The sequence below is a fragment of the Tamandua tetradactyla genome, chromosome X, assembly GCF_023851605.1.
Source record: "Tamandua tetradactyla isolate mTamTet1 chromosome X, mTamTet1.pri, whole genome shotgun sequence".
Taxonomy (NCBI): Eukaryota; Metazoa; Chordata; class Mammalia; order Pilosa; family Myrmecophagidae; genus Tamandua; species Tamandua tetradactyla.
In genome coordinates, this window is record NC_135353.1 from 18,367,475 (window position 1) to 18,381,557 (window position 14,083).

Consider the following 14,083-nt stretch of genomic DNA (forward strand, 5'->3'; position numbering starts at 1 on the left):
CCAAAAATTGAGAGCCCAGAAAATAGTGCCCCATGAGAGAATTTAACCAAACATGGAATCAGTTAGTGATTTCAGCACAAGCCAAGGCTGGAAATGGAGTTATCCAGAAAGAACTTATAGAAAATCCTATTGTCTTGTGGCTGTGATCCCTGTATACTGCATGGAAAACTGACAGGAGTGCTGTGGGATCTGTATGAATGAATCCACTGTTAGCTTGGACTAAAAGGGACAAAAAGGGCAAAGATTGAAGGCAAAAATGACTTCAAAGGCAGAAGCATGAAAGCTAAGTTCAGGAACCAGGAAATCTTGGTCCAGGAGTGTGGATCCACCCATGCATGTGGAGAGGGTGGGTTTCTCCGGCAGCAGAGGGCAGACAAAAGTGCTGCTGCTTCAGGCCTCAGAGAGGGTGGAGAACATTCTCAAATGATTGGGGAGAGGCTGGCCACCACCCTAATATTCTAAGGGGGTTGAGTGTGTGCCCCAGAGATGGAAGAGTATCCAGGGGCCACCAGATACTTGAGAAGGATGAAGCTGAGAACAAGGTAGCCTCCCCAATGTTCCCCAATGTTGCAACCATCAGCCCGTGTTTGTAGAGAGCACAGCTGTTGCATAAGCCCTTGGAATGGGTGGGATTATTGTTCTCTCAAGCCCTGAAGATAAAAAAAATCACTCTATAAATAACTCTCAAACTTTAAAACCTAATGGCATATGGCCTGCAGATTTTTGGAGTCATTTAGGTCTGGTGATTCCTGTTTTCCTTCCAATTTCTTCCTATGGAAGTGGAATGTTTATCCAATGACTATCTCTCCTTTATATATTGGCAGATAATTTGTTCTAAGTTTCTCAAGTTCACAGCAAGATGGAAAATTTACCTTAGAACAGCCCATGCCTGTAGGTGACTTTGATGAAACTTTGTACTGTTTTTTACTTTGTATTGTATTTGTATTGTTACTGGAAAGATTTAAGGCTTTGGTGATATTGTGATGGAATGAATGTATTTTGCATTTGAGAAGAACATCTTTTGGGGGTGCAATGGGGGAATGTACAGGTTTGATACTATTGTATACCCCCAGAAAAGGGCATATTGTTCTAATACAATCTTTTGGGAGCAAGCCTATTGTTGGTGGGATGTTTTAATTAGTTGTTTCCATGGAGATGTGATCAGCCAACTGTGGGTGGGACCTTTTGATTAGGCTGTTTCCATGGAGATGTGTCCCCACTTATTCAAAGTGGGTCTTAATACACCTACTGGAGTCCTTTAAAAGAGGGATATTTTGGAGAGGACACATAGACGTTTGGAGATAGAGATAGAAATGCACCAGGAGATGCTAAGCTAAGAAATTAAATACAGAGTTTGCCCTGGAGAAGCCAAGAAAGGGCACACAGATACTTTGAGAGAGAAAGCCACTGGAATCAGAAGCCGAAAGCAATGAATTGAGAGCAAGGACCAGCAGATGCCAGCCACATACCTTCCCAACTGACAGGTTTTCCTGATGCCAGCTGCCTTTCCTCTGAGAAGGCATCCTCTTGTAGGTGCCTTAATTTGGATATTTTCATGGCCTTAGACTTGTAACTTGTAACTTAATAAATTTCTTTTATAAAAACAATCCATTTCTAGTATATTGGATTCTGGCAGCTTTAGCCAACCAAAACACACTTTCAACCTATTTGTACCTTTGAGTCTAAGATGAGTCTCTTATAAACAGCATATGGATGGATCATATTTATATCTATTCTGCCAAGCTGCATCTTTTCATTGGGGAGTTTAATCTATTAACACGCAAAGTTATTTCTGTGAATACAGTTCTTGATTCAACCATCTTATCTTTTGAATTTTATTTGTCAGATTTATTTTTTCTCTTTTTATTCTTTAAGTTACCCTTCATAATACTCTTCAATTCTGTGCCATAATACTCTTCAATTCTGTGCTCTCTCCTGTCTTTTTTTCTTTCAGCTGACAGAACTCCCTTTAGTATTTCTTGCAGGGCTGGTCTCATTAACAAATTATTTCAGCATTTGTTTATCTGTGCAAATTTAAAATTCTGTCGCTTTTGAAGGGCAGCTTTGCTGGATAAAGAAATTTTGGCGGGAAATTTTTCTCTTTCAGAATCTTAAATATATCATACCACTGCCTTCTTGCCTCCATGGTGCCTGAGGAGTAGTCAGCACTTAGTCTTATGCAGCTTCCTTTGTATGTGGTGAATCACTTTTTTCTTGCTGCTTTCAGGACTCTCTCCTTCTTTTCAGCATTTGACAGTCTGATTAGTATGTGTCTTGGAGTGGATCTAATTGTATTGATTCTATTTGGAGGTCATTGGGCTTATTTGATTTGCTTATTTATGTCTTTTATAAGGATTGGGAAGTTTTCCAAATTATCTCCTCAAGTAATCTTCCTAGCCCTTTACTCTTCTCTTCTTCTTCTGTGATGTCAACGATTCTTTGTGCACTTCATGCTGTCAATCATGTCTCTGAGATACCTTCCCCCTTTTAGTCAGGATGTAATTGTTGATCCCATGGTGCCAGGGCCAGATTCATCCCTGGAAGTCACCTCCCATGCTGCCAGGAGACTTTCATCCCTGGATATCATGTCCCACTTAAGGTGGAGGGCAATGATTTCACTTGCAGAGTTGGGCTTAGGGAGAGTGAGGCCACATCTGAGCAACAAAAGAGGTCTTCCAGAAGTAACTCTTAGGCATACCTATAGGTAGACTAAGCTTCTCTGCTACCTACATAAGCTTCACAAGAGTAAGCCTCAAGATTAAGGGCTTGGCCTATTGATTTGGGTGTCCCTAAAGTTTGACACTGTATCAGGGGATTCCCTGATGGTAAAGTTTAATAGTTCCATATTTTGCTCCCATCCCTCAAGGGACTTTGCCAATACTTTTTGATTATCTGTTTAATATACTGTAGAGTGCATCCAGGCATTACATTAAGCTGTACAGGATTAGAGGACCTCATTCTTATTCTGAGCTCCCTGTGTTTCAATTGTTCAAACAAGCTATGCATATAGGTTGACTTAGAGTATACACTAAAGAAAATTTAGGTTCTAGACCAAATAAATCTTTCTTCCTTTAGTCTCAAAGAGTATGTTTGGTTCTAAAACATAGACATTGTCTTCCTTACCTCTGTGTTTTGAATTACTTTAACCCTGACCTTATTGGCTTCATTATTATCTCTAAATACCAGGTTATACATATATATAACAGCTTTCAAGATCCAAAAATTATTATTAAGACTCCAGACTAAATGTGTCTGCTATAAGAGCTTACAATCTAGGCCTCTGTTTTCTTATAAGCATTTTCTAAAAGAGACCATACCATAATTGTTCTTTCATTTCTGGATTATTTTGCTTCACCAAATGTCCCACAAGTTCATTCACACTGTTGTTTACCTCATGACTTCATTTCTTTTTGTAACAGCACAATATTTGATCATATATATACACCATCGTTCGCCAATCTACTTCCTAGTCAGTGTATCTTTCAGCCAGCTCCATTCATTAGGTACCATGCATGTGACCTGTTTTTTAATAATAATTAATGTATTTCTATATATATTTATTTATAATTATTCTACCTAATCTAGCCCCTGTGGATACCTGCATGCCAAATGTAGCCATTATGCCAGTGGTTCTCTCTCTCTCTCTCTCTCTCTCTCTCTGTATATATATATATATATCCTTATATATATACAAAGATTATATATATATATATATAACTGGGGAACTTTCAAAACTATTGAAGTTCAGGGTCCACCTTTGACCACTTAAATCAGAATCTGGGGATTAGGGGTGACAGCATGAATATTTTATAAAGCTTCCCAGGTGAATCTAATGTGCAGCCAAGATTGAGACACAATATGTTTAAATGATGACACTCTTCCTTCTTCTTCTTCGTATTAGCACCTACTTAAATGCTTGCCTCTGTATCAGCCATCATTTCCATTCTCAAATATGATCCGTGTGTATTCAACTTCTTATCTTATGCCATCTGACCCTTTCCTACACTAGCATCACTCAAATCTGAATATGCTTTAGCATCCAGGAGGGTGTGATCTCAAGTTCCAAGACCCCCAGGGTTTTCAGCAAGCCCAGAAATCTGCCTTTTGGATAAGCACCCCAGGTGACTAAGATAGGTGGCACCCTGGCCAGTAAGACGACCAACTGGAGCCACAGAAATCCCCCGGTTATGGGACTTTCATGCTAAATCCAAAGTCCCTGGCAAACTGGGACAAGTTAGCCACTCTCCTTGCCAGGCCCATCTGTTACTTCTCTTTGGAACCACAAGTTCTTAACCAGTTGGCTCTAGAAACCATAAAAGTGTTAACGAACAATCATCCTGGCCATGTGGGACCTGCCCTACCCAAGCACTTTACATAAATCAGTTGTTCTCAACCTTGAGCATGCATCAGAGTCACCTATTAATAAACAGATTGCTAGCTGCCACACCTTACCCAGTTGGTTAGGGATGAGGCCTAAGATCTGCATTTCTAAACAAGTTCCCAGGTGCTGCTGCTGGTCTGGGATCCACACTTAGGCAACAACTGGCCTAAGAAACTACTCATTAAGGGAGTGTGTGGAGAAGGTTCTTGAAGAAGCAAGGAAGCTTATCCTCCCTGCAAAATACACCACCCCCTTACATACACAGATCCCAGAACAGGAGTCAAGCCTCCATCATATGGGAGCTGGTCAAGCCTGATGACAAACTATCTGGAAGCCATAACAGAAAGCCATCATAGAAAAGCATACCAGGCAGGGCCCCAGCAGTACTTGATCAGAGTTAAGGAGCCAGGAATGAGGGGTACTCACAGAATGGAACCACCAGGGGCATGCCAGGTGGTTCACCACTGTCAATGTCTCTCCAAAGAAGACTCAGAGTTTACTAAAACAGGGTATGGGTCTCACCCTTGATGTAGGGCCTCCAGTGTGCCAAACAGTGCTATGTACAGCAGCTGCTCGATAAACACCAATAGTTATTTTCTCGATGCCTTCAGTGAGGTGATGGGTCTTTCAGCACAAGTTGGAGTGCTGACCATTACTTGATCACAAAGAGTGGTGATCCATTGCTTTACTACCTCATTTCAGGACAACGTACTCTGAGACCTTCCAGCACCAACTCAGGGTGGGCTTATTTGTGGGCCTTATTGAGGGGCCCTCATTCATCCATTGTTCATTTATTGAGCCCTTCTCTAGGCCCTGGGCAGACCACTAAACTTGGTCATGGGCCCTGGACTCAGTTAGGCCAGTGTGTGACCAGCTGTGTGCCCTGGGGCAACTGCAACTCTGGAAGCCTTAGTCTCCTGATCAAGAGAAATTGGATGGAAATCCCACCACCTTCACAGGACACTGGTAAGGTTAAAAGGAAAGGTTATAGGTTGTGCTCTGAGCACAGTTCCTGGCACTCAGTAAATGCCCCAGTGATGTCAGCTCCGCAGCCCTGCTGTCTGACCACTTCTAGCCAGGTTTTCTCAGGATATAGGGGTGGAGGGAAACCAAGACCCCCACATTTTGCCACTTTGTACTTGGCCAGCAACACTGGGATACAAGTAGGTAGAGTTTGATGGGAGGAGCAGATCAGAGCCCACTACTGGAAACACCTTAGCCTCAGTGAAGGGTGGTGCCTCTGCGTTCAGCTTGTCTGAAGTCCTTGGCCAAAGACTCAGTGGCATACTGGACAACCTAGTGGGCCAGGGTTGGGGCATCTGAAGGCTGGAAATCCTGATGTCAAAAGTGAGTAACAGGACTGTAGTAAGGCTTATATATGCTAACACATGTAAAACACTTTGTGTAGGTCTTGTGCCTAATACTTGATCCATGACTATTGGCTACTCTTTTGGTTTGGTAAAGCTGTTGGAATGCAATAGACCATAAATGGGTTGGCTTTTTCAATGGGGATTTATTAGGTTACAAGTTTATAGTCTTAAGGCCATGAAAATGTAGAGCTATGGCTATTCTTTTTCATGTTGGAAGGGGCTCTTGATAATAAGGGTTGGGGGGTGGAACTAGTTGATGTTCTGGAGAGGCTGGCCCCTCTACATTTCAGAATTTATCTGGTTCAGGGACCCATCTGGAGTTTGTAGGTTTCTGGAAAGCTACCTTAGTGCATGGAACCTTTGTAGGATGTTATATGACTGTTCTAATTTGCTAGCTGCTGGATTGTAATATACCAGAAATTGAATGGCTTTTAAAAAAGGGAAATTAATAAGTTACAAGTTTACAGTTCTAAGTCCATGAAAATGACCCAATTAAAGTAAGTATATAAAAATGTCCAAATTAAGGCACCAACAAGAGGTTATCTTCACTCAAGAAAGGCCGATGAAGTTCAGGGTTTCTCTTGCAACTGAAAAGATACATGGCAAACACGACAATGTCTGCTGGCTTTCTCTCCAGTCTTTTTGTTTCATGAAATTCCCCAGGGGCATTTCCCTTTTTCGTCTCCAAAGGTCTCTGGCTGCATGGGCTCTTGTGGTTTTTGTGGCTCTCATGTCATTCTAAAAGTGACTCTCTCCTACAAACTCTTTTAAAGGATTCCCATAAAGTAATCAAGACCCACCTGGAATGGGAGGTGTCACAACTCCATGGAAGCCATCTAATCAAAAGTTACCATCCACAATTGAATCGGTCACATCTCCATGGGAACAATCAAAAAGCTCCCAGCCAGGAAGAGATAAATGAGATAAAATAAAGTGTCAATGGCTGAGAGATTTCAAACTGAGTCGAGAGGTTATCCTGGAGGTTATTCTTATGCATTATATAGATATCCCCTTTTTAGTTAAGGTGCATTCATGAGGCTAGAGGAAAGTGCCTGAAACTGTAGAGCTATGTTCCAGTAACCATGTTTCTTGAAGATGATTGTATGATGACATAGCTTTCACAATGTGACTGAATGTGAAAACCTTGTGTCTGATGCTCCTTTTATGTACAGTATGGACAGATGCATAAAACATATGGTTTAAAAATAAATGAATAATAGGGGAACAAATGTTAAAATAAGTTGAGTAGACTGAAATACTAGTGATCAATGAAAGGGAGTGGTAAAGGGTATAGAAAAAATAGAGGGAACAAAGGTTAAAATCTATTGGGTAGATGGAAATACTAGCAGTAATGAGAGGGAGGGGTAAGGGGTATGGTATGTATGAGTTTTTTCTTTTTTCTTTTTATTTCTGTTTCTGGAGTGATGCAAATGTTCTAAGAAATGATCATGGTGATAATGATGTGAGTCACTGATTATATATTAAGAATGGAATGTTCATATGTTAAGAATGTTTGTGTTCGTATGTTGGTATGCTTTAAAAAATAATAATAATAATAACCTAGGCGGGGGAAAGCCCCTAACCAAAAGAAAAAAAATTAAAATCTAAAAACAAAAATGAAAAAGCTCCCATCCAGCAATGTTGAATGAAGATTAAAGGACCTGACTTTCCTGGGGTTTGCCGCAGATTCAAACCAGCACAATGATGCCCTAGGTGTTCTGTAGGATTGGCAGGGATAGTTTTGGTTGGGATTTGACAAGGTATGATAGGTAGCAATGTCTGACTGAAGCTTGCATAAGAGTGACCTCCAGAGTAGACTCTTGACTCTATTTGAACTCTCTCTGCCACTGATACCTTATCTGTTGTACTTCTTTTTCCCCTTTTGGTCAGGATGGCATTACTGATCCTATGGCACCAGGGCCAGGCTCATCCCTGGGAGTGAAATGTATATTTTTATTGATGCAAGAAATGTGACATGCAATACCCATTCCCTAACAAACTACAAACTCTTGGAATACAGAGTAAACAGGAAATCTAACCAGCTCCAATAAGGCAAAAATTTGGTTTCACAAAACTGAAAAACATATTACAAATCTTTGTTGTGTGTGTGTATATATATATATAGTCAGTCTTATCATCATGTTGAGTCAGACAAAAGAAGAAATTTTATTAGTTTAAAAAAGACCCTGGTCCTTGAATACAGCACAATTCATTTGTATTCCCAGTGAAATATATCTAGGTGATTCCTACAAGATGAGGGTTTGCTTGTGGTTTCTATGACTCAAAGTAACCACATGGGATTTTAAAACATTGTCTCATAAACCTACACTCCCTCTGGTAGCTTGTATAAACCATTATAGCCCTGGTTAAAGGGCTAAAAGGATTTATTTCTCCCATATAAAATCTAAAGTGTGTCCATTCTAAAATTGATTATGGTGATGGAATCAAAACTCTGTGAATATGCTAAAAGCCATTGAATTTGACAGTTTAAATGTATGGTAAAAAGATCTGTTTTTAAAAATCTAAAAAAATAAACTGGACAAAGGAATTGAATAGACACTTATCCAAAGAAGATAAACAAATGGCCAATAAGTATGTGAAAAGCTGCTCAACATCATTAAGGAAATGCAAATTAAACCACAAATAGATGCCACTCCATGCCCACTAGGAAGGCTATTATTAACAAGAAGGGAATATCAACCAACAAGTGCTGGTAACAATATGGAGAAAGAACCTTAGTGCATTGCAAGTGGAAATGTAAAATGGTGCAGCCACAAAATCCCTTGATGGATGGGAGAAAAAATATGGCACTATTAAATTTTACCACCAGGGTAATGCTGGATACTGTGTCAAACATTAGGGACACACAAATCAATACCTTGATCTTGATGCTTGCTCTTGTGAAGCTTATATATGTAGTGGAGAAACTTAGCCTACCTACAGGTATGCTTAAGTGTCACCTCTGGAGGACCTCTTTTGTTGCTCAGATGTGGCCTCACTTTCTCTAAACCCAACTCTACAAGTGAAATCATTGCCCTCCACCCTACATGGAACATGATATCCAGAGGTGAAAGTCCCCCTGGTGGTGTGGGAGATGACTCCAGGGAAGAGTCTGGCCCTGGCACCAATGATGTCATCCTGAATAAGAGGGAGAAAAAGTGTAACAGATAACATATCAGTGGCTGAAAAAGTTCAAACAGAGTTGAGAGGCTACTCTGGAGTTTGCTCTTACAAAAGCTTCAGTTAGACATTGTTAGCAACCATAACTTGCCAAACCCCAGCTGTGCCAGTTTGATCTGTTGTATAACCCGAAAAAAGCCATGTCCTTTAATCCTCATTCAATATTGCTGGATGGGAGTTTTTTAATTATTCACGGAAATTTGACCCACCCAATTATGGGTGGTAACTTTTGCTTAGATGGTTTCCATGGAGATGTGTTTCCACCCAATCAAGGTGGGGTTTGCTTACTGGAGCCCTTTAAGAGGGAACCACTTTGGAAAGAGCCATGAGAGTCCATGCAGCCAGAGACTTTTGGAGATGAAGAAGGAAAACGCCCCCGAGGGAGCGTCATGAAACAAGAAATCAGGAGAGAAAGCTAGCAGACATCATTATGTTTGCCATGTGCCTATCTAGTTGACAGAGAAACTCTGAATATCATTTGCCTTCTTAAACCAATGGATCTTTCCCTGGATGCCTTAGATTGGACATTTTATAGACTTGTTTTATTTTTGACAATTTCATGGCTTTAGAACGTACAAACTTGCAACTTAATAAATTTCCCTTTTTAAAAGCCGATCCATTTCTGGTATACTGCATTCTGGCAACTTGCAAACTAGAACACCAACGACCATTCCTGCCAATCCTAAAGATTACTTAAGATGTTATATAAGATTCTCCAAAGGTCCATGCACTAGGGAAACTTTCCAGAAACTTACAGCTTCCACATGGGTCCCTGGACCAGATTACTCCTAAAATGCAGACAGGCTAGCCTCTACAGAACATCACCTAGTTGCATCTCCTATCCCATTTTACTGACAGCCCGTCCCAACATAAGAAATTTAGAATGGGCATAGCTCAATTCCCCTAAAGAGTGGAAAAAAGATCAAAGGCGATGGTGGAGTTATACTGAGTAGGTAGGGTTTAACAAATGAGTATGATTGTTGAATCATTATATTGATATCTCTATTTTTTTTTTTGCATGGGCGGGCACCAGGAATAGAACCTGAGTCTCTGTCATGGCAGACGAGAACTCTGCCTGCTGAGCCACCATGACCTGCCCTATATTGATATGTCTTTTAATCCGCAGTGTCTGGGAGAAGCTAGTAGTTAAAACCTAAAATTGTGGAATTGTAACCCATACCAAACTCTGAAATCTATTCTACAACTAATTGTTGAAATGTGCTTTGAAATGTATTGCTTTTTTGTATATACGTTATTTTTCACAAAAAAAGGTAAAAATCAATTGTAATGATAAAAAAATAAATAAACAAAAAATCAATCACAGATTTACCTTAAGCCTGGGCAATTCCACTCCTAAGCATATACCCCATAGAATTGAAAGCAGGGACTCAAACAGATACTTGAACACCAATGCTCATAGCAGCATTATTCACAATAGCCAAAAGGTGGAAACGATCCAAGTGTCTATCAATAAATAAATGGATAAACAAATTTGGCATACGCATATGCAAAGTATTTTTCAGCCATGAAAAAGGAATGAAATTCTGATTCCTGCTACAACATTAATGGACCTCTAAAATGTTATATGGAGTGAAATAAGCCAGACACAAAAGGATAAATATTATATGATTCCCCTTATGGGAAATATCCCAATTCATGGAAACAGACCGTAGTTTAGAGTTTACCAGCAACTGAGGGGATAGGGAGTTATTGCTTAATACGTACAGAGTTTCTGTTTGGAGTGAAAAGAAAATTTTGATAATGGATAGCGGTGATGGTAGTACAGCATTGTAGATGTAACTAATAATACCGAATTGTACATTTAAAAATGGTAAACTAGAAAGAATAAAAAGAAAACAATTTAAAATGATAAAAAACAGAAAATTAAAGAATTAAAAAACAAAAAATGGGAAATGGCATGTTTATGCATTATATATTTGTTACCACAATTCAAAAACATAGGGAAATGACTGACAGATGAAGAAGCATTCCAGTCCTGAAACTTGGAGCACTCTCAGCTCCGACCTTCAATCTCAGGAACAAAACACTACTGAATACCCTGTTAGTGGCCCCATGCCATCAGACTAAAATGTGTCATGTGGCTTTCAGAACCGTGGACTTTCTTATAACCAAAGCTAGTCCCCAGCACAGTGATTTCTAAAACCTGCTGGGCTGGCCCCAAGGAAATGTATGGAGCTCGTTTTGTTGAGATTGTCTGGGTTCCTGGGTTTGAATTCCCACTGCCTCTGTGCAAACAGAGGAGCTTCCAAGCCCACCTATTATTAGAGTAATAACCTCTAATCAGCCCTTCCCCTCCAGAGAGCAAGAAGGCCCCTCACCAGCTCAGTGGATCACAGTGACAGTTATCTGCCCACATTTGCGTCTCTTAACTTTTCCTTTATTCCTGATTTGTGAATTTGTAATAAGGAGCTCATTTTGGAACGAAGCTCCTGGGCCTAGGATCTTTACATTTCTCTATTCTTTAATGTATGTGTTTTTTGTTACTTTCCAAAGACCTGACCTACTTCCTTGGCATTTAATCTTACACCCTTTTCTCCTTCAAAAGCTTCTCTCTCCTGACCTCATGATACCAAATGTCCTTTTAAGGTCTTTTCTTGAAACCTATTCTTTTTGCTCATTTATTAAACACATTTTTATTGAGTCCTTATTCTTTGCTAAGTACTGTGCCATGTACTAGAGATGCATCACGGAACAGTGCATACAGTCTCTGGAATCCAGTAGTTTGCCTTCTATCTTGGAGAGAGTAGTATTAAACAATTTATCACAGAAATGATTAACTTGTAATAAATAAATAAATACTGCAATATCTTCCCGACTTAGTTGGAAAACTCACATAAGTGAAAGTTAAGTAGGGCCTTATCAATGGCCACACCCTTTTAAAAAATAACATTTTCATGGAGCTCAAAGTCTCCTGGAGAAAGCAGAGGTTGAACAATTCATTACAAAAGAAAATGTCCCCCCCAAATGGGAGGTCTTGGTTCAGAGGGGATGTGGAAAATGGTTCCAGGGATAGCTGGTGAGAGCTTTGAAGGAAATGTACAGGATTTTAGAGCTTATCCTAAAAGGTGTTAGGAAATAGAGTGTTATGATCAGATTTGCATTTTAGTAATAAGGAGACAGTCATGGGATTGGACAATGTTTTAAGCACTTCACACATGGATTCCCACATTTAATGCTAGCAAACTTATGAAAGGGGAACAACTATTTTCCTTATCTTACAGGTGAGGAAACTGAGGCACACAAGGTATTAAATAACTGGTCCAAAGTCACATAGCAAAGCTTGTAACCAAACCTAGAGACTGTGCTTAACTCTGCCACAGCACCTCTTAAGGATCACCCTACACTGTGAATCTAGAGGCTACTCAGTGTAGAATGGACCAGACAGGCAAAAATGGGTGTAGTAAGACTAGTTGGGAGTCTGTGGCAGCTTTCCAGATAAGAAACATTAGTGGTAATAGAAAAATACAGACAAGACAAACACTTAAGGTAAAAACCAGTTGTTCTCAAACTTGACTGCACAACAAATCACCTGGGAGCCTTAAAAATATATGAATGTCTGGGTTCCACTCCCAGAGATACTGATGTGATTGAGCTATAGTCATGGCTGGGTACTAAAATTTCTAAAAAGTGCCTCAGCTATTCCAGTACACAGGCAAGGTCAAATACCACTAAACCAGCACTTTCAGTCTTTAATATGAATAAAAATAACTTAAAAATCTTGTTAAACTGCATATTCTGATTCACTTGGGGAAGAGCACTGGACACTTCTGGGTGATACAGGTAAGTACTACACGTTGAGTAGCTTCCCTGCTCTGCGAATGTGTTATAAGTATGTTGGTGTTATTGGTCCCTTTGCGGTGTCTAGGCAGATCCTGAGTCAACCAGGGTTCCTGGACTGATTGTCTCCCTCCATAAACAGCCTTTTATAGGCTCCTTGCAGGTTGATCAGTTAGGGGCATGTTCTATCAGGTATGCCTATGAGACAAAAATTGAATAATACTGATTTAGGCTATAGCAACATGACAATGACTGAATGGCAATGAAGATAACAGAGATATTATGAGGCCTTGATTGTATACTTTGGATGGATTGTATGGTATGTGAATATATCTCAATGAAACTGCATTTAATAAGGAACAGAAAAGTGGTACGGCCTGTGCCTCTCCCTTGTCTGCCCGGCTGCTGCTCGCCACATTCACCCGGTACTTGGATACCGCGAGCAAAGCACACATGCTAAGCGCCTAGGAGAGGAACCAACTGCTCCAAACCTGAGGGCTCTGGGGTGGAATGAGCTGGAAGGCTGCGACGCCATCTTCAAAAGTTCAATTTCAAAGCCTTCAAAAGGGCATTGGGTTCCTGACCAGAGTGGCCCTGCAGGCTGGGAAACTCAATCACCATCCTGAGTGGTTTAACGTGTACAACAAGGTCCACATCACCTTGAGCACCCATGAATGTGCAGGCCTTTCAGAACGGGACATAAAGCTGGCCAGCTTCATCGAACAAGTAGCAGTGTCCATTGCATAGACCTCACATTTCCTCTTTCCCTGGGGTTACCAAGTGACTGAACAGGGAATCCAAGGAGGGAACCAAGGAGACCTTGCTGCAAGTCAGAATTCTCAAGTCAACTCTGCTGCCTCCATTTGGGGGTGAGTCTTAGCTGTAGAAACAGGTGATGACTGTTTCACTGCCAACACCAAGACTGGAGACATATCCCACACACACCACTCTCCTCATTCTTAGGGCTCTGTTATGTGTACACTCATTGGAATAAGCTTTTTCCTTTCTTTGCAACCTCCCAGCTTCAGTAATTTCTTTCCCACTGCATCTTGCTTCCTTTCTAATTCATTTCCCAAGAAGCTGTGGTTTAGAGTTAAAGAAAGTCCAATTTTAGAAACCAGGGCTCTAAAGTGATCAAAATACAATGTGCTTTTATGCTTCAAATAAAAGTCTTACATCTCTCTCTCTCTCAAAAAAAAAAAAAAAGTAACAGAAAAGCAAAGAGAAAATTCTCAACTTTCTGGCTTCGGGGATTGAATGGTTATTTGATGGTATTATATAGACAGTACTGCAGAGCACCTGAGTTGTGTGTGTCAATGTAAAAAAAAAAGATAATTTTCAATTGTTCAGAAAT

The 14,083-nt window shown here is 40.3% G+C and overlaps 1 pseudogene; it reads left to right on the forward strand.

The window, feature by feature from the left end:
• The window catches only part of LOC143671699 (pterin-4-alpha-carbinolamine dehydratase pseudogene), a 56,265-nt pseudogene extending 42,789 nt beyond the window's left edge, over positions 1 to 13,476 (forward strand).
• Positions 13,477 to 14,083: the final 607 nt, after the last annotated feature.